This window comes from Columba livia, chromosome 4 (genome assembly GCF_036013475.1).
Source record: "Columba livia isolate bColLiv1 breed racing homer chromosome 4, bColLiv1.pat.W.v2, whole genome shotgun sequence".
In the NCBI taxonomy this organism is placed as follows: Eukaryota; Metazoa; Chordata; class Aves; order Columbiformes; family Columbidae; genus Columba; species Columba livia.
Window position 1 is genome coordinate 63,066,066 of NC_088605.1, and position 26,136 is coordinate 63,092,201.

The 26,136-nt window shown below is 35.8% G+C and overlaps 1 long non-coding RNA gene across 1 annotated transcript in view; it reads right to left on the bottom strand.

Annotated features, from left to right (window-relative positions):
• The window catches only part of LOC110357105 (uncharacterized), a 173,273-nt gene that overhangs the window by 71,652 nt on the left and 75,485 nt on the right, over positions 1-26,136 (bottom strand). Inside the window, exon 2 of the long non-coding RNA XR_010472625.1 lies at positions 25,550-25,618. This is a non-coding gene — a long non-coding RNA (uncharacterized LOC110357105). The remainder of the gene's footprint in view (positions 1-25,549; positions 25,619-26,136) is intronic.

Genomic DNA, 26,136 nt, shown 5'->3' on the forward strand with positions numbered 1-26,136 from the left:
CAATGCCAGGTTTGGCATTCCTCCCATTTCTTTTCACGTTCTGCCATGTTAAGTGATCCCCTCTGTACCCCACAGACAACTCCCAAGCTCCATTTTTCTTTCCCTAACACAAAACACTGCCCGCAAACCAACTGAAAAACATCTTTAGCGTTACAGGAAGGGAAAGGACAAAATATGGTGTTCAGTAGGTTAAAACAACAACTATGGGAATGGGTGTTCTATAGCCCCAGTAACATCCTCTTTTTGTTTATGAAACAGGGACATACTACGTTTCCAAAAAACAGAATAGTTACGATTTCTGTTTACATATAGTGGGAAGGAAAATATTGGACATTAAGGAAGGTAACTTTTCAAACTCGGCTAGCATTATTACAATGACAAAACTGAGTAGAAATTGAAAGTAGCCAATGCACTGCGACTTGTCAATGCCTCATATTGCCATCACTGGGAATGAAGAGCTTTGGTTTAATCCTTAGGGCTTTTTCTTTTAATGAATTTGGTAATTCAGCAAAAAGAAATGTAGGCACTGAAAGCTCTGACTTTTTTTTATCTTAAAATATGTTTACTTTTTATCATAAAGACATTGATTGTATACACCTTGCACTCTCAAAGGTACTGTCATACAGGTATCATACATGTAAAAGTACATAAAGCATTCACAACTCAAGTATATAGGTATACTCATGTTTCAAACTTACAAACATTTTCAAATATTTTGCTAAATCAGTTCTTAAAGCATTAATCCAGTGTTTTCTAGAGCCCAGCACTGATCTCAAACTATTCATGGGTGAGTATCAGGCTCAAGGCACCAAGAACATCCACACTTAACAGTCAGTGTCAAAGTGTCAGCTTTTTTCTAGAAGGCGTTCCACTGGAGAGTATTTAAGTAAATGTCATGTGAACATTAAAAAAATCCATATTTAATATTTCATAGGGAATCCTAACAAAACATAATTACAGGAATTAGATGCCATTTAGGCAGAGGCTTGTGTTATTTATTTGAACAGCAGATATTCAGTGTAATTCACCTAATTAGGTCTAAAAGGTTATTTAACTAACTTAGATTAGGACTTAAATTAATGCCATATTCTATAATAAAAAAGTTAATTAAATAATTAGGAGTTAACTATTCTGAGCTGAACCACACTGAAGAAGAGTTTGCCTGAGAGCTGAAAAATGTGTTTGGGGGGCAGCAAACTTGGAAGAATGTATATTTTAACTGATTAAACTCAGTACAGAAATCTAAATACTTCTGACTGCTCTGGGAATGACACCACTATTAATAACTCTCAAACTCCTATGGAATGACTAAAGTGTGCTCATTAAAGCAAAATGCTTATTAAGCAATCTTGAAAATGCAAATGATGCTTCCCAGATGACATTTTCTTTCTTTGTTCAGTTTCATCTCCCTTGGGTTTTAATACAGTTAGCCACACCACTGTAGATAGAAAAAAAAAAAACCCAAACCTTTTCTGCAAATATGTTTTTCATTATTTTAAACCATCTTCATATTTTTTCCTCTAATTTTGTTATTAGAAAATCAGAAATTAAAAGAACAGTGAAGAAGCCTATCACTCATCATTACGGCTGGTAAGAAAATTTCTTGTAAAATTATTTAATCAGAAAAAATGTCATATTCATAAAAGTCTTTGTTTGGTGGGACTCTGGGAGTCCGAATTTTATTAGTATTATTAAACATAAATGAATTTATAAGTTTTGACCAGTTTATCTATAAAATGATTACTTTTATTTTATACCAGACCAGCCCCCTAAACATAATATTCACCTGTGAGTGAATATTAGTAAACTAGTGAATATTAATTTACATAAAGAAAAATTGCTTCAACAACATCAATTATGAACAAGAAGACTGTCCTGGCAGTTAGCAAATTTATCTGTAATATGGACAGACCGATCTTCAGGTTCTGATGATGATCTAGTTCGTGTGATGATTTGACTCTGAGATCCCTCATCAAGTAAACTCCTGATCACATACACAGATTATAACCTTATTACTCTTCCTATCATCAACCGCTTTTGTTGTTTATATAGCTCACTCTTACACAGATTTTACAAAATATTCCCATTTGGGCAAAATTTTGCTTTCAAACTGAGGGTGGAAACCTCACAAGCATCCTCTTAAAAATGGAGTCTGCTTCACATTTCTTGAACAATTTAGTATTCTTTCCCTTCCAGTATTGATCAGCAAACACTTCACTTGTTAGCAGAGGCCAAATTATTGGCATTAACACTGAATCCAGTCATTCCTCAAGTGCATTTTACTGAAGTCCTCACATTAACATTTAAGGAGTTTAGGGACTATCATCCTCAAGAGCATCAGCACTGAAATTCTGAAGAGTAAACCCTCCCCTTTCACCTCCCCCCATCCCAGCTCCAAACCTGTTCCCAAGAGCTTGACTTTTCCTGATGGTTGCGAACAAACTATTTCTTCTTGGACAAGCAAATGAGAACACACTCACACACACACAAGCCATCCAAAAAAGACTGAAACATAACACCCAGCCCCTCACCTTCCTCTTCCCCCGGAAATCAGGGAAATAGGCCATATTTTAGGAGAATAAATCTCTGTTGTACACAAAGTAGTAAATGCAATGTCCATCTGCTTATTTTAATGTCGATTCATCTTTGAAACCTTTATCACACTGTCAAACGTGGTCAAAATAGATTCATGTGGCGAAAATACATGTAAAAGTTATTCGACACAAATACTATGTGACTCCAAAAATCTTGTTTCTCTGGGAAAAAGATTACAATTGCCAGATTAACATTATTTCTACATATAAAATGGATTAAGTGTATCTTCAGCAGCAAGGTCATCTTGGGTTCTTTCTGGTTCTCACAACTTTTCTCCACATTTACTCCATTAAATATTTCACATAATATTAACTCTAAAAATTCATATAATGAGGCTTTTCAACTACACCACAGACCCTAGTTTAAATTTGTGCAAAAGATGCTGATTCTTGTTCAATTGCTATCATTTTTAACATTTTTATGAATTATGGACATTCTTTTTAACATTCCTTTTCAATGTATAATATTTTAGCTATGATATTGAACTCATAGACTCATAGAATCATTTAGTTTTAAAAAGACCTTTAAAATAATTGAGCCCAACCATTAATCTAACACTACCAGGTCCACCTCTAAATCATGTCCCCTAAGAACCTTATCTATGCAGCTTTTAAACACCTCCAGGGACAGTGACTCCAACACTTTCCCTCAACTACCTGTTCCAAAACAGAACAACACTTTCCTTAAGGAAAGTTTTCCTAATATCCAATCCAAACCTCCACTGGTGCAACCTGAGGCCATTTCCTCTCATCCTATCACTTGCTACCTGTGAAGAGAGATCGACACTCACCTCGTTGCAACCTCCTTTCAGGTAGTTGTAGAAAGCAAGGTCTCCCCTCAGCCTCCTTTTCTCCAGGCTAAACAGCACCAATTCCCTCAGCCACTCCTTATAAGACTTGTACTCCAGACCCTTCACCAGCTTTGTTGCCCTTCTTTGGTCCTGCACCTCAATGTCTGTCTTGTAGTGAAGGGCTTAAAATTGAACCCAGGATTTGAGGTGCAGTCCATAGTGAAAAAAAGGCAAATACAATTCCATTCAGTTCTTAAACAGTTTTTTAAATCTCTATGAAAACCTTAGGTAGTATGTTCAACCTTTTCAGAAATAAACGTATGTTAAAATCTTTAAGAAGTCTTAGATCTGTTACAACAACATAAAGCATGATCTGCAAAGCAAGACATAAAAGACAAAAAGGTACTATCCTTATGTACAATCTGCATAATCTTACAGCTTGATAAAGCCTGACTGGCAACTTTTTCCTAATTTTCAAGCCCAAACAGCTGTCTTGGTAATAAAAAAAAAAAAAAAAAAAAAAAAAAGTGAACGACATGCAAAAGTTTTGGAAAAATAAAAGGAGCAGATCTCTATTTACCTGATAATAGTCATAGTGTGTTTCAAAATAACTATCAGAAAGCCAAGAAAAACAACATGTGGTAGAAAAACATACAAACATACACAGCAAAACTGCAAGGGAATGATACAGTTTCATGAGAGAAAACTATAGGGAATGTTTTCTCATAAACAGGAGTAGCAAGTAAAGACTATTGAAGCTATTTGAAGCTACCTACATTGATCTTTAGCATTAATGTTGATAAAAGAAGAAAATCCCTGTACATAATCTTATCCTTCATTTAAGCAGGGCAAGGAAAATTATAAAGAAAACAAATTAAAATGTTTCAGTTTCATAAAATCTGGAATAACTAATTTTATTATGAATTTCAAGCTATTGGGACTTTTTTGTCCCTTTACAGTTGTATAGATTATTTTGTTTTCCTTTTCAAATTCTTCTCTTCTGTTCTCAGATCACGATCATTGTATCTCAGGAAACAGAGGACTGTAAATCCAGTTCTCCTTGTGTGTCTAAATATACAGTTTAGGGGAAAAGCTACAGTTCCAGTGACAGCTACAAAAAGTACAGAATATCCCATTGCTCCCTGTACAGAGATAGTATAACATATGGTTAGCGTGGGGCTTTTCTCATCAGCTCAGACTGACGCAAAGTGATCCAGTTAGAGTCAATTTGCATGTATAATATCAGAGCAGGGCGTCTACAGATTTATAAGCTGAAGGAAAAAGCATTCACAACTTTGGGAGATGAAACTTGGAGTTGCAGACAGCTTTAGCTGATCTTAAGTCCCATATAGCTGCTAGCTAATTCTCATAAAGGTATGCAGGGAATTAAACATTCAATTCCCATAATTATCAAAGATTGCTGCTAACTTGTCAGTCTTTATATGCTGAAAACCTACCCTCTAGTGTTTACTAACAGCTTCCATTTAGTACAGCAGGTGAAATGCTGATTACTTAATTTATTTCTTGGTTATTTTGAAAACCTCCCACTCCATTTATTTTGCATATCCTGCTTTTCTTCATCTGAAGATGAAGGCCACTGAAAAATCCTCTGGGATACAACAGGACTGTAGCACAACACATGAGCATCAGAGCATGCATACATTATAGGGCATCAGAGTACAACACAAAAATCTTCTCAACAGTCCATTTACACACTGTGAACTAAATTCAGTTGCTGTATTTATATATGAAACTTCTACCTACCCCTGCAGGGCTGATATGTGTATATTCAAGAGTACACTTCAACCTTTGATTACTTTACCATCTAGTTCACAATTTCACAGATATAAAAATACGCCATTCAAACTCTTTAGAAGCATGATATGAAGAGAGGCAAAAAAATACTTCGATACATTAAGATTTAATAAGCTGTTCTCCTGAAAAAGGGCCAGATCTTGTGTGTTCTACATTCCCTACTGGGAGAAAGTAATCTCAATTTCTTATCAGAGAAAAAGAAAATCTAAGTTATTCATTATTTCACGCCTTTCTGGCTCATGCACTCTTGATGGCTGCTCTTCTATTCTCTTATTAATGTTTAGATGTAAACAGCATTTTGTCAGGAATACACACTGATTTTTCAAATAAGTACAGTTTTTGCAAATAATGAATAAATCCACTTAGAGAAAAGAAAGGTGGTATTTTCAGTTTGATATTGACTCTTTCAACACTGACTTGCACTAGAGAAGGAAAAGGAAACTCTGATGGATGGTAAACTGTTCTCACTTCATTTGGCTTTATGAAGATAGTGACAAAAAAAAAAAAAAAAAGCAAATTTAAACTCAATAATTTTCTATAGTACTCATCAGTATAGTACCTTAAGCTCCTTTCAGATAAGATTTTCTGGGATTTTACATAGCCTTTGGTCCTCCTTTCCTTTTCTTGATTATAAAAAGCTAGATTAAATGAGTTGTGGCTCTGGCCATCCTTCTCAAAGACAATTCTCTTTCTACGGAAACACTTTTAAATTATTTCTTATTTTTTTAAAAGCATCCACAACGCAGTACCGAGTTTCCCAACCAAAAATCTTATGGCTTAATTGAAACATTTTTTTATTAGTGATAAATGCTGATGTACAGCTCGGATACAGCAGAATGCCTTGTTTCCTCTTTTCTGTTCCCAAATTTTAAAGACTCTCACCAGCTTTTCCCACCTCCATCATCTCCACGCACTTATTTGTCTTATAATGAAGTGGAGAAGATCTGCTTCCCTCCTGAACAGCTAGTTTGTTAACTGGCATGTTGCATAACAGAAGCCCATTAGTGGACTTCTCTCTTTGCTGTTCTCTGATGGCTACACAAAAAATAACTTCACTGGCTTTGCTAAGCAGTGTAGGAATCATGTAAAGAAGATGTGATCCAATAAATACCTTTCAGGGACCATTTGCCACCAAGCTTATTTTATAATTCATCTATTCTCTGATAGCGGGAGGTATACTATTCTGTAAGGTACAACTGTACTTCCAACACACTACTTAAATGTTAATGGAGTGAGATTGCTCACATCTATATTTTAACAGGCTTAAGTGCGTCAGCTCACTTACTGCTGGAAAGAAACTTATCTCTACATCTGAGAAAAAGTCTACCAGAGAAATTCAAGAGAAAAGTTAACTACAAACAAATTATATAGGGTTGCCTGTTTCAGTCAGGATTTCATGAGGAGGATGATGGCTTTGAGGAGTTTGAAGTTCAGATTTTTACTGTGGATTAAAATGTGTGACTATGTTATGACTTGCTATTCACTTCTAGCTCCTAACAGTCAAGCAGAAGATTGTGAAGCTTGTGCTTTTGAAAGTTTCTTGTGCTTTGGAACTATGCAAAATGTTTTTCTCCCTCTCTAAAACCATTTTTTATTATATACAGATGTATCTCTTATTGAGCTTACAGTTGATTTAATTAGACCAGATTATTTCAACCAATAGAAGGTGAAATGTGCGTGACTTTCATATTTTTACATAACTTGTGCATGTTGGGCTTTCAGACAGAATAGAGACACTTGTGGATGCTGAGGAGTCCATATACCACATAAAATATGGTATAACAACAGCCAAAATCAATCAAAATTTGGACAAATGCTTTTTAAACCTTCCAATACCATCAACCACAAACAAGTCTGCTATGCAGTTTGTTAGCCTCTCCCTTCATGTAAGGCCCTGGAGACAGACAAAACAATCCAGGACAGTATTACAGGAAATATTAATAAAAGGCTGACAACTTCAGCAACAATACTAACAATGTAAGACACAAATGCAAACAACAGGTGTAGGAAAGAACTTGTGGGAACATTCACTATTTGAAAGAAACATGTAGTGATGCTAAAACTTCCCATTTTGCTTCTGTCATCCCCTAAAAGCAAACTGAGTTGTTGTCTCCAAAAGATCAAGTATATAGTGCAGTAGTATAGATGGGAACCTGTAGTATATGATTTTGCTAAGCAACATCAATAACACCATAGGTGAGGGTGGGCTGGGGATTTTTTTTTTTTTTTTTTAATATATATAAATATTGTGATTTTCTTAATCTCCTTGTTTCATCAGCTTGGTCAATCACCTTGTGGTCCTTATTTTCTTGTGTGCTATACCAACAGTTCTCATTCAAAGGGGGTTGAATACAATCACACGGATGTTCATATGGATGAGAGCCATTTGAGAAACATATTGGAACTGCTGCTATCACAGGCGCAAAAAAAAGGCAACATAAAATAGACATGCAGAGCTTCTAAGAGGCACTTGACACCTCAGGTGTTGGCTTTAACATAGAATCTGACAATCTCCAGTGACGTTATGTCAAATGTGAAGAAGTAATTCCAGAGGAAGTTTGTTTAAATAGACCAGGTGATTCTGGCATGTGAAACAAATGACAAGCCAAGGCACTCAGAAATTTATAGTTAGCAGACAGAAAATGATACAATGAAGTCCCTCCATCTAATCCAAGTGGTATGCAACCTGAAGTAATGGCCATAAGTGGTCACATGGACAAGATAATTCAGAACATGAAAAGGAAAGAATGAAGATTTCATAAAAGTAAGATGGCTATTCAAATAACAGAACAGCCTATACTGACATAGAGTTCAGCTCACCTACGTGGTTCAGGGCACATCTAACAACTGCCAAAGCTGATGAAGAATCTAACAAAAAGACAAAAATTGTGAAGTAATGAAAGTAATAACCAAATCCACCAATTAGTCATGCAGTCAGTGCAAGAAAATGTAGTGGATGTGAATTTTAGACACAGTATGAAACTGAAACACCAGTTCACTTCTTTATAAAATTACTTCTTTATTCAGTACTGAAAAGCAGTTTTTCTCCGAGGTCCAAAGATTTCCTATCATAAAGGGATAAACAGGAAAGCATATCTATATATATATATAAATAAAAAAGTGTTGGGGTATTGGTTTTTACTGGCTGAGAAATATACTTTGAAATACTGAATAAGTCTCTTCTAAGAAGGGTTTGGATAATATTATTTAGGTTCTTCCTGCATGGGCAAAAATCATTACTTACACAAAGAAGGGATATTCTTTGAGACAAATGCCACCTTCAAGTAGTTTTATCGTGTATAATCAGAGGAAAAAAAAAAAACATTACTTTTAACCATAACATAGTACTCCAGAATACTGTAGTATTCTCATGAGAAACTGCAGAATTCATTTTGCAGATATTTCCTCCACTTGCGACTTACTGTGTTCAACAGCAGAAAGGAATAAATTTGCATACAGAAGGCAGTATCATGAACTTTGTTGCAACTTTAAGGACTGTGAATAGGATGCATATATGTAACTTAAAATACTCCCTGCTTAAGATTTTGAAATGCAAATACTTCTGTCCATAACAGCGGCAATTCTGAGCAATAAGCCTCTTAGAGTTTGTGAATCATTGAGATTCTTTGATGATGGGAACTATGAAAATAAAGAGAGAGCAATATTTGCCTTTACAATGCAAATATTTTGATTATTCAAGACAAACTTGCCCCTTCACATGCAACTTAAAGCACTTTAACTCTTGACCTCAGTGAAGCTACTCTCAAGTCACAGCAGTGCAGGGGGAAAACAAGTTCTGTTTCTTGAGGTTTTGACAAATTTTCACCTAGTATTTTTGGGTCAGCCTTCAAAAGGCATTTAGTTAACCAAATTCCCATTAGTTTCAAAGTGAGAAAAACATACACACACATTCATAGTCCAACCTTTTATTATGCCAAATATCCAGGATTTTCTCCCTCTATACTTTTTTCAACAAGTTTCTTGTTGCTAGTTGTATACAGCTTATTTCCAAAGTTTCTTTCTTTTATATTCAGTGAAACAACTTTTAGAATTTGCTCTTCTGCTCTAATGTGTTTAAGATAACAAAGAATGCCTTTTCCCCCCTCTTCAGCTGCAGAGGGCAAAGGAGAAATGAGAGAGCTCAAATGTGTTGTTAAGATACATATGACAATTAATGACAAATTAGAAATTATTAAAATGTATGCTGGTTTGACTGAAAATGGCTTAATTTTCTTCATGCACTTAGAGACCTTTCTTTTTCTTAACTAGCATGCTCATTATTTGGACTTAATTTGACAACAAGCAGATAACACCCCAGCACAGAGCTCATGTTTTCAATTGCTCAGGTCTGAGAGCCAAGGACATTCTGAGCACCCTGCCCACAGGTGTGAGGCATCAAGGAAGGGGGACACAGATGGGGCAGAACTTGACTGACATCCAGACTGATCAATGAGAATATTCCATCCCATTAGTATCATGCTCCAGATTTAAGAGTGGGGCCTTCTGGTTTCTCACTGTCTTCTCCTCTGCTCTTGCTCTAGGGTGCAGCTGGGGGAGTTTTTGGTCAGAAGTTTAGTCTGGCCTTTTGCCAGTTTGCAGAGGCCTCTGGGATTTTTCTGCCTTTTTCTCCACTGTTGGGGAACAGACGTGGCTTGCTGGAACTGGCTGCTCAGTTGTGGACAGAGTTCATGAGGAATTGCCTTGAGTATCTTTTATTTTTATTATATATATATTTACTAGTAGTATATCAGTATTTTGTTATTTTATTAAACTGTGTTTATCTCAATCCAAGCCTCTCCCTTCCCTTTCGAATTTCTCCCCTGTTGGGGGAGGAGTGGGGGGCAAGGGTGGAGATGGAGGTGAGCAAGCAGCTATCATGTTTGTATTGCTAGCTTGGGTTAAACCACAACAAAGTGTTATCATATTTATAAATAAAATAAAAGGTAGGATAAAGAAGAGCAGATGTCTTATGAAAACATTTAGAATTTTGCATATAGTACACTAATGTGCTATATATGCTATACTTAGCAATTTCTCCTTCCAAAAGAAAAGGCACATTCTTCACAGATATATCTGAGTTAGAGCTGAATACCCAAAAGGCCAATGCATGGCAAGATTTCCAGATGAAACATGTGATTCATCATAACCCTCACCTTAAAAGATAAAAAGAAAAAAAACAACATTGCTTTCTCTTTATATAATAACATATGAACTTTTAAACTCAAGTTTTTGAGAAAAACATTTTCTTCTACATCAGCTAGCAGAGTAATGATCCAAATACAGCATACTAAAAATGAACTAGCTACCCTGAAGACATTATCCTCATCAACTGGAGATTGACAATTCTGGATACCACAAATACAGGTTAGGAAAAAAAAAGAAAAAACCCTGATGTATTTCCAAACCTCAGTGTTTCCCAACTCTCAGGTTACTGTTTTTGATGTTGTTTTCAGTTTGGTGGTTTTTTTGGTTCGAGGTGGTGGGGTTTTTTGGTGGTGTTGGTTTTGGTTTTGTTTTGGTTTGGTTTTCTGGTGGTGTCTTTTGGGGTTTGATGGTTTTGGTTTGTTTGTTTGTTTGTTTTTTCCTCTTTTCTAGTTTGTGTTCCAATGATGCTTTGTGGGTTTAGCAAACAATATTAAAACATTCATATGCAACTCCTAAGGAAAAGTATCTGACCATATTAGAGAAAATTCTCTAATATAAGCAGCCCATGATAGTGATAAAAATTGAAATAGGAAAATTTAAAGGAAATTTCAAAGCCTGATTTGAACAATTCCACTTGTCTTTAAAGTCTTGTTAGTTAATGTCTGTTAACTATTAAAATATTATTTGATGTTTCTCCCTCACACATGCAATGTTATAAAAATCAATTTTGATACTTGTCCATTATGTAAGTGTTCTTTTGGGCACTACCCAAAATTAAAACCCAAACCATTATGAAATACAATACACTATTTTCTCAAAAACCTATTTATAACATTTCTGAAAATTTAAACCACAGCAACAACAGGAAATCCTTCCTCAAACTTATTTTCTGCATAATCTATTTTTATAAACTTTTCTGTATAAACAAACAAACAAAAAAACCCCAAACAACAACATAAAATAAATTAAAAAAAAAATCTGAGGAAAATGAACAAGAATTGATTTAGAAACACTAGGAGCACGCAACTTTACATAAATTTACCAATATTTTTATTGACATAAGCTAGAATAAAAACACAGTAGAGCTTTTAGAATTCCAGTCACAGTCCACATAACATCTACAAGCTCAGTTTCCTGGACCTGATACTCTTGTCCAGACCCATTTTATAATATTTCATAGTATTATTTTCTGGTGTGGTTAAAGAGGCCACAACACAGCTTTACAAGGCTGCAAATGGGATCTTGATGGGATCCTGAGCAGATTATCTGCATTCTTCTGATCTTAGTTGTACGCAGTGAAATAGGGTTCTGAGCCTACCTTAGCAGATTAATAATCAACAAAGACATTTTGGATCAAATTAATCAACTTCTTTTGCCTATCTTCTAGTCTTATAAGTAATTAGCAGAGCTTAATGGACAGCCAAATGTCTATGGAACTAGACAGTGTAAATGAGCTCGTCTAGATACGTATGACTTTATTGTCTGGATGATGTGCCTGTGATACTGTGATTATATCACAGAAACATCAGTTAAAACTACAGAGAACAAACACAACATGTCAGATTTCTACATTTTTTACACTTAGCACACAGCAGATGAACCATATACATAGAAGTTTTACTTACTATATTATCAAAGAATATAAACTCAACAGCAATATATGAAGCCTCATTAAACATGTTGTTTCGGCTGCAACATCACACATTATTTTTCTCTGACAAACCTTTAGGCGGTCAGTGTACATTCCCCTCATAAGCATTCAACTTAGTCTCATATCTTCCAACACAGCTTCACTTATAATTAACCCAACACCTGGTTCCCCGCACAAAATCCAGGATTAAAAGCCAAGCAAATTCCCTGCTTCCTTCACCACCTCACTTGAAATCTTTCGACTGCATAGGAAACTCACCTCAATCCTTCCCACCTATGTAAAACTCAGTTTCCTAATATTAACTTTTCATTTTATTTACCTTTATTTCACCAAGACAAATAATTTCCGTTATATGGAAGTTTATAAGTACTTAAATCAAATTGATGAAGGCTTTAAAAACAAAATTATATTTGCCAGTATGAATAAGTTAAATTTTTATTAAAGCATATTTCAAAGATCCAAAACCACTAGTGTAGTCACTAGTCCAGTTTGTCTCAAATTGTGGTCTGTAATTTCCAATAAGATAATCAAAGGTAATGATGGCTTCAAATGACTAAAACTAAATCGCTAGAAGAAATCTTTAATTAAGAAAATAACAGTCACACAATTAATTCAATTAGAACAAAATAAATTATTTAGCAATTTAAAGGAATACTTATTTCTAGCAGAATCTCAGTTATTCCATAGAAATCAATTAATTCTGTGTCAAGCACTTAGTAGGCATGTCCAGCAACTTAGTTTATTCCATTTCAGTACCAGACTGAAAATACAAGTAAGGAAGGTGTATGGGGTAATTTTTACATCCATTCTGTGCCTCGGTCAACAGAAATCTTTGTTCTGTTGTCTCAGAAAACACTCAGTGTTACATAAATAAGTCACAGCTCTGAGGCTTTCCTTTAGCCAACCTGTTTTTGTGCTGTCATAAACAAGCTATAGTAGTGGTGAGAAAGGCTCCATCTTTGGATTTCAGAAGCCATCATGGAGCCATTCTACAGCCAATAAGCCTAGCGATGTGTCCAATAACTAACCAGAGGTGAAGCACAGGCCAGAAAGTAATCCACTTAAAGTAAAAAAAACCTATCCCTTTCATAATCTGCGTAATGGCCATAAGTGTTTCACATACTCTGCAAGTTTAAGTTTTCAAGTGTTTCACTATTTGTATTTGTTTGGTTTTATTTTGCAGTAGTGGTCTTGAATATAAAGTAAAACTTTATGCTGTGTAAACTAACACTGTATACTTCAATGAGTATTAATTTAAACAAGTGGGAGCTTTTGTTTAATTTTTAAAGTTTCATTCTGCTTTGTAACTACTATAGGCTTAGAGCAGAAGAGGCACGCCTTACACAAAGGTAAACAGAAAAGTAATGCACTAAAGAATGACTTACATAGAGGCCTGGGTGATGAGCAGGAACAGTTTAGTAGTTTTATTTTCAGATGCTAATATTGTTTAATATAATAAACCTGAGATCCTGAAAGAACAGTATCTTTCAAAAAAATAAGCTTACAAAAGCTTTTTACTATGAGAAGTATTTCATCATTTCAGATGAGGCAACTGAGCCCTGTGATATTTCCTTCTCTGCAATTTAGGTAAAACACTGTGGAATCAGTTGCTCTTGATAAACTTGATTAAAAAATCCTTGTATTCACTGTAAAAATTTTCTTGTTTCTTCTCACTGCATGTATTTCTTTAAATTTACACTATTTACACAAATCAACAAAAGCATATACACATTTTTTTATAAATTCACACACAAGAGAAATGCATAACAGTTTTCTGGGGCGCTCAATAACAGATCAATCTTCATGAGTCCCTTCAGAGCCCATTGAAATGTTTGCTGAAAACACTCAGCACCCTCAAACACCAGCCTCAAAGGCTGCCCAGTTAAACAGCTGTTCTGTCAAATCATTATTTCAACTGTTTCTAACTTCTTTAATTCACCCAGACTGCAGGAAAACTTCTCATGTAAAAGTATCTGATCAGCCCTACATGGAAAATAAATACACTGTATTTACTGCGTCACAGAAAAACAAATTTCTGTTTGCCTGCCAGTCAACAGTATACCTAAGAAATAGAAAGCAAGTTGTTCACAGGCCAGAATAAGGCTCCTGTGCAAAAAAGGTAGTGAGAAACACCTAGTGCAAAATATTACACAACTCTGTGACCACTTGGATTCAGCAATCTGAAAAACATCTCTTCTGACTGCCATCAAACACAAAGGTACCAACCCCGCAGGCTCAGCACTGGCATAGGGCGCTATCGCAGCAGCACATGGGGGCACCACGGGGTCCCTGTCACCCAGGCTGTCTGCGTCCCCCACCATAGCCATGGGATCAGAGAGCACACACAGTGGCTGCTGCTGCTTCTCTGTGATGGGAGAGCGGGCAATAATGGAACAACCTTTGCAAAGCTCCACTTTAAAAAAAAGAATTAAGGGAGAAGAAACAAGGCTCCCATCTTTTCTCCTTGGGATTTCCCCCAGTGAGGCAAACAAATGTAACTTCAAGAGATGTTTTGGAGGAAAGAGAACTGCTCATTCTCCACCACATGGCAAGCAGCCACACTAAGAGCTGCTAAGCAGCTGTTGATCCAAAGGGATCAACAAATAAATAGAGCAAATAAATAGAGCAGCCAAATCAGTTGAATGGCAAATACTCCATTTTCTGAAGAACTAGGGACAGGGCAGGGGAAAAAGCTGAACATTAAACATATTTTCTTAAGAATCATGAATGAAAAAACAAAACAAACAAACAAATAAAAAAACCCAAAACATAAGCAAACCAAAAAACCCACACCACAAACACCCACACCACATTTAAAACACTAAACATGACAAGATTTTGTCCCTAAAATCCAAATCAAAAGAGTGGAACCTTTTTTCTGAATTCATTTGTCAGTTGTCATCATTTTACAAGATGTAATCATAGACAATTGTATCCACAGTATACATTATAATGACTGGCATGTCACAGTGAGGCTATATCAGTTCGGACACCTGATTTATCCTCCTTATCATGCACCTGATTACCTTAAAATGTTTTATTAATCTGTGGGAGCAAAGACATTACGAAAAAAAAGGAACTTAACAACAAAATTTTCCATGTATATTTACATTTCATTCATACTTTTAACAGTTGCATCCTAAAAGTACACTAACTTTATTCTAAGTCACATTGGAGAGTAAATGAACTTTTTACAAGCTGGTAAGAGCAGATATTCTTTTGTATAAGCATATTCCCCATCTGATTCTTTCCCTTCAGCCTCCCTGAAGTTAATGTGCCTTTCCATCAACAGCATAATCCTTCTTTTGCCACTTCTTAGACGAAGTCCTGGTTCTTTCACTTAAATAGGTCTGGTGCTCACATAGACTGGCCACACCGTTGACTCTGGCATTGTCACTTAGCCATAAGTTTAAGCCTCAGGCTGAGAATTTTCCTGCTTTCAGAAAACCTGCTTCTTCTTACTACAAAGGAATAATTTTCTCCAGGAATCCCAGCAGAAGTGTTAAAAGCACTCAATGCCACTAACCTGAGGAATGCATGGAGCTCTTTAATGAAATGTAAGATAACATGAATTCTTCTGAGCAATGAAACTGTGTAAATGTCAGAAGACATTTGCCTGGCTGTAATGTCTGGCAAGATGTTATACCACTCCTCACTACAGTAAGGAAGTGGTAAGACCATAGCAAACAAAATCTTCTTGCAAATGGGAGACCGGACATGTCAAAAGAAGCAGTGAAACTAAGACTTAGAAGAGCAACAAACTGAGTCAGAACAAAGAGAGCCTGCTGCAATCAAATCAAGATCAAAGTGCGTTTTCCAGCTCCCTCATTCATGACTTTCACAAGTCCTCTGTGGATGACTGACATGGGATGCTCAGCCCTCCTCAGCCAACACTGTCAGCACTCCGCACCGGTACACAGTCATGCAGAAGAACAGCTGGCACAAGAGCCTTATACGTATATTGAGCAGCCAACCAAAAATTTCACATGAAGCTATAAGGAAGGAATCTTCTGATTTCCAAAAATTAGCACACCCAAGGAAAAACTTAATGCCTCAGCAAAGATAGATTAAAGTGCACAAAAGGAATGGAAAAAGCAGTAAACTGCAGAAGGCAATTAAAGATACTGGTTTCCATTCTGTTAACACAGTTAAGGTGACTGAATTACAGTATTCATTAGGAGGAAATGCAAGTTTCCCCCTTAAGTCTATGTGGATTTTAGACACACTCGCATAGATGCATACACACACATACACAGTTATATTTCCTTCTCTCCTTCTCACTCTGTCTATGCAGATTTTTCAGAGATAAACCTGAACGAGGATTCTTTCACAGAAAATGTTTCCAGCCACTGTTAACTACTATGGAGATGTCTCCTTACGTAAAAGATTGTTTCATGGTGAACAGATTTTTTCTTTTCTGTCAAGTTCTTCCAACATCGAGGCATGTATTTTCTCATTCTATCATACTGAAGTTTTAGTACTCACATGAATGCAGAAATCATGGGGCCAGATTCTCATGAATAGGCCTCATGACCAGAAAAACTTCCTTGTGATTATGAAGAGTCAGAGTTGTCATCATTGTTCCAAAATACTTTCTGCATTTTTGTCGTTAGCTATAAATTTCAAAATGTTTGAAATCCTCTGAAAGAAAAAATGGAATTATACAACTCACTCACTTGACCACTAAATTTTTTCTACACAATCAATCCAGTCCAAAAAAAAAAAAAAAAAAGGAAACAAGGGCAGGAGGCGACATTGTCATAAGCAAGTCTTTCTTGCCAGACATGCAAGTAAAAAACATGAAAAACAGATAATACATATGGTATCTCGCATATGGAGGGATCTCCTTAATGTATAGAAACACCTGAAGGGAGAGAGCATGGAAGACAGAGCCAAGCATGTTCCAGTGGTGCCCAGTGGCAGAATGAGGCGATGGGCACAAACAAGAGGATTACCTCCCAACATCAGGAAGCACTTTTTGACTGTGAAGGTCACCAAGCATTTGCACAAGTTTCCTGGAGACATCATGTAGCCTCTATCTCTGGATATACTCAAAAGCCATCTAGACATGGACTTGGACAACCTGCTTTGGATAACCCTGCTTGACTGGGGGAGTTGGACTAGATGACTTCTAAAGGTCTCTTCCAACTTCAATCATTGTATGATTCTGTGATTCGATGTCAATCATGCAATTCACACATACATCTCACAATATCAGAGAAATTGGCTTATGGGTGAAAACATATGACTGTAAGGCAATACTGAAGAAAAGCTTTTTTCTGAAATAGCACTGACAATATACAAACATACACATTTTTAATCACTAATAAAATCCAACTGCTTCATCTGACTTGGAAGATTAGGTAGAGCATTTGCTGACAGCATGCATCAATCACACATTTTAAACAGTTAATCAAACACTATGTACAGCTGGATCTTAATTTCAAAGAGTTTCTTAAATCACTGCTTATTACCCTGTTTATAGTCTTTCAAAAGTCAGTGAGTGGCGAGTACTTTATTCACATAGCATCATACACAAACACACTAATGCATAATTAGTAGGTCAGTTAAACATACAAAGTATGTTTATATGTTTTATTTAAAGACTATTTGCAATGGCAGATGTTTTATTAGCACCTAACAACTCTAACCATCCTTGGCCTGATGTGTTAAAATTTGAGAGAACATTTAATGTCTAGTCTTGTTATTAAAATGTCAAGGAAGCAGGTTGAAAGAGTATTTAAAAAACACACAGAATAATTTCTGAATGTTTTAAGATGAAAGCCTGGGGAAACATAAAAAGTAGGTAGAGAGAACTTTTATTACCAACTTTTTATGTTTTGGCAAATACAGGTGACCGGAACATCATGAGCCAAAGCAATAATGTTCTGAAACTACGTTGGTGTTAGAAACTGCACATCTTGCATTTGAACTCATCATCATACCTGAGTATTTTCTACTTCGTGCAGAGACATCAGTTCTATGTGTCATCGCCCCCTCCCTCCAGCTTTTTTGAAGTTTTTCAAGTCCTTCCTATGTGCGGTGGATATATCTTCCTTCTCAACTCTCAACTTGTTAGTCTCATATCACTGATTTGAAAGAGAAACATGAAACTTATCCTAGAAGAGACCACATCCTGGCTCATAAAAACAGTAAATGAACATAAGCTAGATATCAGTATTACCTTAAGTGTTCCATAATACATTTTCATACTTTCTACTGAACCAAGGTTTGTTTATATCATCACAGTCTTATGATAATATATAACTTATGATTTCACACGGTTCCACTATACAGTACTAAAGGTGTCGTGTCCAGTCTTGGTGATAAACTGATTTGATAAGAAGGTTAAGTGATTCGGGGCGGGGGTGGAGGGGAAGGCGGGCAGGAAGTGGGGAAGTGTGGGAAGTGCAGGGAAGTAGAAACGTAATTTAGGAACAAAATCCAGAATTCATTGAAATCCCCACACTTCCCTCTTCCCCTTTTCTGATTTTTTTTTTGATTTCTACAATAAAAATAAGGGAATGTTTACGTTGCATACACATTTTTAGATAGTGTATAAAAACAAGTATGCAAAGGTTATATTAGCTGTGTTAGTAATTCCTATCCTGTTTGAAATTTAGAAATTTGGATTTCAAAACCAAAATAGGATTTTGGAGAAAAGACCCTGTATCCTATCAAATCAACCTCCTCCCTTCAAAAAAACTTTATTAACATGTACATAGATAGCCAAAAGTATTGATTTGAACAATAATAAAGAGCCACAGCTTCAGGTGTGTCTTAGATGTTAAACTTTACTAAAGAAATAACTCCCCCTTGGTTTCTCGCTTGGTTGCTTGAGACACTAATTCTCGTCTCAAAAGATTATCTCACACTTCACTAGCTTTGGTACCTTAGTATAATCATCTGCTGTGAACTTTTTCTGCACTTCACAGATACACTGCAGGGAACAGAGCAGTCAGAAAAGATTTTTATTTTTTTTAAAGAAAAAACTCTTAAAGGCCACAGCCAGTTTCGTCATAATAACTACTGTTTTCTTTAGATTTCAGACACCCGTTCCAAAATTTTGTTTTAAGTATTATTTAGGGTGAATGTAGATAAGAAGCCAAAGAAAGAGATTATTTTTTCTTATTCTCCTGAGGCAATTTGACAAGTCCTTGCAAGGTGAACCACTGCATATAAAAGACAATAAATCTGCACTTTGCTGTGATTAATGCCGTTTGATGATTAGACAACATACTTTAAAACTCTCATGTTGCAAGTATATCCTATTAAGTTTCTTAAATTTCTCTTAGAAAAGAAGGGTCAAAGAAGGTACAGGCAAGCTGCAAAATGGGAAAGGAGACCAAATATTTGCTGACAAAAATCTTTGTTTCATTTGTCACAATAAGAAGTGGACTATAGCTGTGTAATTGACATAAATGCTTTTACAAATGTTTAGTAATTCTGGTACCCATTTAACATGGGGATTAACAAGGATTTAAGAAACAACCAACATGGATTTTCAAGAACAAACCACATCAAATTGATAAATTTTTTTCATGGACTGTTGGGTAAGTGGGAAGCAATAGCTCTGATACATCTTGACTTCAAGAGAGGTTCCTGACACTGATCTTTATGTATGTCAGAAACAAATTGCTCAGAGCTAAATGCAGAAGACATTGAGATGAAAATGTCTTAGTTTTTCATTGCGAGGAAGGACAATCATTACGGGTTGACTCTTGTTTTGTTTATTTGAGCCCCCTTGGTTAAAGTAAGAAAATGGGGAATAATTAGCTATGCAGCAGCACTGCTAAAAAGGATAACAGTGCACCACAATCTAAGTCAGCAATATGTTGCTGTTCTAGAAGAGCCAGAGGCCATTCTGGAATGTATTAGCATGATTACTGTATAGGAATTATGGTTATTATTTCTCTCTATTTGGTGTTGGTCAGGCCTCAGCTGTAGAAATTGAAGAGCTCAGAGATACCTGTAAAAATGATGGTTCTGAAAAGGAATAAAAAATGCTGGAAGAATTTTCACTAGTGTGCTGGTTTGGCTGAAAATGAGTTAATTTTCTTCATGCAGTAAGAAATCTTTCTTTTTCATAGCTAGCATGCTTGTTATTTGGACTTAGTTTGAGAACAAGGGACAACACTCTGGCACAGAGCTAATGTTTTTAATTGCCCTGGTCTGAGAGCCAAGGACATTCTGAGTGCTCTGCCCACAGTTGTGAGGCATTGAGGAACAGGGGTATGGATGGGGCAGACCTTGACTGACACCCCGACTGATCAATAAGACTATTCCATCCCATTAGCATCATGATTCATATTTAAGGAGAGTTGGGATCTTCCAGTGTGTCTCTCTCTGTGGGGCATTCTCAGGTTGAACCACAACAACTAGATAAAATCTGAAGGGGGGTGTTGGGATACCAGCTCTGCAATAACATTGTTAGAAACAAGTGATCATCAGCCGTTTTTGTTTGTTTGCTGGTTGATTTGTTGGGGGAGAGAAGACAATTTGCTAATGGAAATAGAAAAGAATAATTATTTTTATTCTTTAATCTAAGCTGGCTAAGAGAAATTTCTACCTGGAAAGGGAGGCCTTGGAGCAGCTCCTACAGGAGGATTCATTGGAGGTTTCAGAAGAGAAAACCCCAAAACCTAATACTACAGAATAGGAAATCTCACCTGGAATACCCAGACGGAATTTAGGTTTTCTGTATTTAATCAGAAACTTCCTTCTCATACATTGATAGGTCTGGATTTTACCCTATATGCTTATGCTATTCCTTCACACTTATCTCTTACAGCACAGGTAGACATCAAATATCAAGACTGCATCCAGTTGGACCCATGCCAATTCAAATTACCAACATGACTTCAAAACTTGTATCTTTAAAAATCAATATTCATAGCATGGTGTTATGGATTCTAAGTAGATAATATCAAAGAAAATTATTTAGTCACATTTACAGCACAATTCTGAAAGCTTGAAACAGTATGCAAATATAAAAGACATCTAAACACAAAAAATCAGGTGCAGCCTTTAATGAATGCATCCCTTAATGTTGCACAATAATTTCAAAGTAGTGTTTGTTTAGGCTAGATAGTCTAATACGATTTTATTTCTTCAACTTCTGTAATTTAATTTTATGGAAAATTATCTCCAAAACCAGCACCCACAACAAAATTAAACATGAAAAAGTTCAAGATAATCAGAACAAAACTGTTCTGAGAAAAGCAATTATCTAAATAGTTCCATTCCACTTGTGCATTTCCTGGGCAGTGCAGAGCAGCACGGGGGCCAGAGCACAGCAAGGGCTGAGCTCAGACTCACAGCAAGTTTGGTTCTTGTTTGCCTATTCCTATTCCTTTACCTTCAACCAATTAAAACAAAATTCCTCCATGAGAAAGGCAGTCAACTCTCTATAAACAAACTCACAGAGACACTCTTTTAACTATGACTGGGATACTATATAGGATTCAGATGGCACAGACACAACAAGGAGGAGATGTCCTATCCCTTTTAGTTCTCAGGCAAGATATAGCCAGTACCATAGCCTGACTCAGTGACAGCACAAAATTAACATATGTGTTGTGGGAATGTTTCCTTCTCTCTGCATTATTATAAGCAGAATATATTAAAAGATATTTAATCAGGAAAAAATAGAGGAGAGGGTGGAATGGCCATGGAATGACCACTTAAATATAAATGCCATACATATGAAAAATAAAGAAACACTAATTAAAACATTTACATTTTCCTCATAATTATTCCAAAAGTTGAACAGGAAAAAGATGAGCAAAGCTGCAGTACAATCCAGGCCAAAATCTTTTGTCAGCAACCAAGCTTTCAGAAAAGATATTCCACACAATATTTCAGAGATACATCCCTAATGTGAACATTTCATTTTCTCCTATTATCAAAATATGTGCATGCTTAATTCACTATTCACAACAGCAGCTTGGTTTCTGAAAGTGAGAAAATAACAGTCTACAAAGTGAATGCATTCAAATCCCTTGCCACTAAAAATCAATAAACTGACCAATTTTGAAGTTGAGCTGTTTTATTACGCAGTAATGGAGCTTAGTTAGAATTTTGTCAACTACTGCGTAACTCTGGGATCTACCAAGCAGTTCAAGGCAAGGAGAGTTTGGTAGACATTTTCTTAAATTAATCAAATGATTCTGCAAAGAAATGCAGGTGCCCAAAATTATTATATGTAAGTTGAAAATTTTTCAAGCTATGTAGAGCTGTACCTAAAATTGGTTCACTTTGAAATTATAAATATGAAAAGCACAAAGTAGTAGAATGGTTTCCATACTGCAATTGAGGAACTTCACATTATTCCTGTGCAAAAAAAAAAAAAAGCCCACTTAAACACCAATAAAACCATATACCTCATTTATTTTACCTTGTATTTGAAGAGACAAACCTCAAACCACTTCAGAAAATCTATTATTATTTTGCAAATATAATGTGTTTTTTTGTGTAACACAGGCAGTCAAAGGTTTGTACTTTTTTCCTCAAAATTCAGTGAAAAAAAAAATAAATAATAGAACATCTACGACCATTTACTTTGAATAACTCTACCCGTGCACACTATGTATCTCAGAATATTAACATTCATTACTATCATACTTTTCAGCATTGACACCCAGGGTACCACTCAGCCGTTAGAGGTCGTCTCTTACTCCTCCCATGAAACAGGCCTGAAAGTATCTTTCTGTTCTCTGTGACCAAGTATCAATAAATTAATTATATCCCATGACCCCATAAAAATAATTAAGATGTGCTTCCATTTGGTGGAAGACACAAACATTTCTGTAGAACAGCAAAGATGACACCTTTTAAAACTGCTTACAGTTTCAGAATGAAGACAGCAATGGGCATTCTAATGCTTCTCTGGGAAACACCATGTTATTTATCCCATTGAGAAAATTTGTTTTATGAAGCTATATTATTTACAGATCCACTTGTCTTGTATTTCTTCCCTTGCTCATTTTAGTCTTGGTATATAGCACTTGCAACTTACAGCTTTGTTTTGAAGTTCAATGGCTACCTCCGTGCAGAATTACATCAACACTTTTATTCAAGTCTCCACATTTTCAGGTTTGCCATATAGCAATGTGAGAGAATGCTTGCATTCCTGTCTACCAGAACATTCAAGTTCTTCCCAAATTTTGTAGCTTCTGACTGCATTGCTTGCCACCTTTGCTTTCTTGGCCTCATTAATTTCTGCTATCTGCTGCATGGCTTACTGAACAATAACATATGCTCTCTGTTCTCCCAATCTCTCTTCCAACCTTTTCAAGTATACCTAGTAAAAAAACCTAGTTTGTTTGTACGTTACCTCTGGAAGAATTACATTCCTATCCTTCAGTAAAGGATAGGAATATTTTTATTTCTCTTTATAAGTATGTGGTTAAGGATACATATCACCATTATAAAAAAAAAAAAAACAAAAAAACAAAAAACTAAGATATATATATATATATATACACATATACATACACAAGTAGTATATTTTCCAATTATTCCTTTTGCATGTTCAAAGGCTGGAGGGATTCTCCAAGCTCTCACATCACTTTCATTAAGAGCTCCTGAGCTTAGGTACTTTGAGATACTGATACCCACTTCTAGATGTCTAAATGGATATTTTTGAGCTTCTGCCTCAAAAAGACATTTTGAGTGCTTTAAAAGCCACAAGTGGTCCAAAGAGCTTAAAAGCAATACAAAATTGATTGATTCTGAGAAGAACACAGACATATTATCACTTAGGAAGGCATAGGCAAGATTTTGAGAGTCTGCTTGTTGGTTCAGCAGCCAAACCCCTACACTGGAAGGGAAGCTCTACAATCAAACTGAATTTTTTAAGTTTTGTCAATGAAAATAATTTGTTTATTTTATACATTTAATAAAATATGTAATTTCATCAGAATCTGTTTTTCTTTCAATACAGGTGTACACACATACCAGACTTAATTGCAAACACTTATGGAAAAACTGGACCTCCAATTTCAGTGACATTTTCATCTCCCCTGGGCATTTCATTTTCCCTATTTTTGAACTGCTGTTGTGCCCACACTCTTGCAAAACTGTTCATATCATCAATATTATCTACAGATAGATCTGTTGATAATATGCATAATAGAAACAAACACATCAAGTTCTATGTGCTCAATTCCATCATCTGTCTCAAAGTGGAAAGCTTTGTGATAGATTTATTTTTTTTTAAACAGTAAAGCTGCTCACATTTCCATCAGACTACAAAGTCTGTTAGCTTATTTTGTTTCCTTATGCTCTTTTAAAATAAGTTGAAATCTGGTTTCTTGAGAGGCATCCATCTCCTCTTTTGTCATTTTGCTCTTCCTAGCAAAACCAGCCCTCATATATCTGTTTTTCTGAAGCTTCCTAGGGAGCCCTTGGTTAGCAGCTTGTCACTTTTACTGGGTAGAAATTTGGTAGTTGCTGTGTATGCAGAACTCTACCAAACTCAGTGACATGTCAGAGCAAGGGCTACTAACGAAGAATAGCATCCCAAAAGAATGTGGGGTTTTAAACATTTATATGAGTATGTCACAAAAAAATATAAATATGGAGCCCAATTTTGCTTCTGCCTCTACCCAATCATATTTTTGAGAGTAAGAAACCAACGTACCAAACAAAACTACACACACACACTAAAGACCCTTGATTTTCTACCATCACGGAATGTAAAAGATAGTTACATATAAATACTTTCACCAGTGGCAGATCCTTACTACTCAATATTGAAATACTGCATCCCAACATACAGACAGTATGTTCTCCACATGGTCAATTTACTGTCCAGCTTTAATTGCAAGAATAAGAGATCAGCCACAAATATTTGCTTTGCTTCCACAACTTCTGCCCAAAATTTTATTCAGTTTAGAATAGTTATGGAGGATTTTAATTTTATCTCAGCTTCATCATTTCAATGGATTGTTATTGCTATAAATGCTAAAACACCACCCAAGTAAAAGATTCAATTTATGCTTATGCTAGACATAGGAAAGCACAAAAACACACTCGACCCAAGCAAAATCCCTTTGGAACAGAAGATTATATGACTTTTAACAATAAAACTTTTGCACAACGTTAATACAGAAAAGATAGTTGTGAATTTTGCAATCATTTTGACCACCAGGATAGTAAAAGCCCATGGGTCTTTTCCATCACTCTTTCCTATGTAAGCCAGAATTTGAATTCTTAGAGAAGAGGTGCAAAAAGCTTCACAGCGTTGCCCATGACTCTCCATGCCCACTCTAACTGAAACCAACAACAAACAAAATTCCTTCCCTGGTAAGAATCAAAGATGAACTTTAAAAACCTTATTCAGGTTAAGTATTGTGTCCCTTTACAAAATGGAAACCGTGTTCACCCATACAAAGTCTGAAGCCTGTTTACCATGAAATGAGTAATTCTAAACTTGTCCAGAAGGAAATGGTCTAAAGAAAGGATGGTGAAGAAAACTAGAATCCATTTAAGACAATAAAAGATAATTATATCGCACTTAAAGGATGGGGAAAACATATTTTGTCACTTACCACCCTTGCTCTTTCAGTGTTTTAGCTGCATATTTTTCTGTGAGCTGTCTTACACATCAAAATCATTTCCTGGTTTAAAAAAAAAAAAAAAAGTTGGAATTACTTTTCATATAATGATTCAATGACTAGGCTTCTAGGAATCATCCATAACCTGAATCTTAAGTTAAACAACAAAACTTTAACCCTGTATGGAATTAATTCACCAGCATTACAGCAAATTTTATGTAAGCATATTCACCTGATTGTGACAGAAGGAACTGAAAAGCTCCTGACCTCTCCAACACTCCAGAGCTGCCTTTGTTAGCAAATTCTTCTCCCCTAGTCTCTCTGTGACAGTTACAAATAAATCACAGACTAGATTCCCACACATACATGCGTAAAATGCTAAAAGAGAAGCCGGATAAGCTTTATACCATTAAAATGCTATACAATCAAAGTAATAATGATAGCAAAAGGACATTATTCAAGCAGTGTCACTATACCTAAAAATCTAATATTGCTTCTAGACATATTGCTCAGGAAATTCCCATCAACAGTATGAAATATTTTTTCACACTTCTAAAAGCCGCTGCTGCACCACTTACACT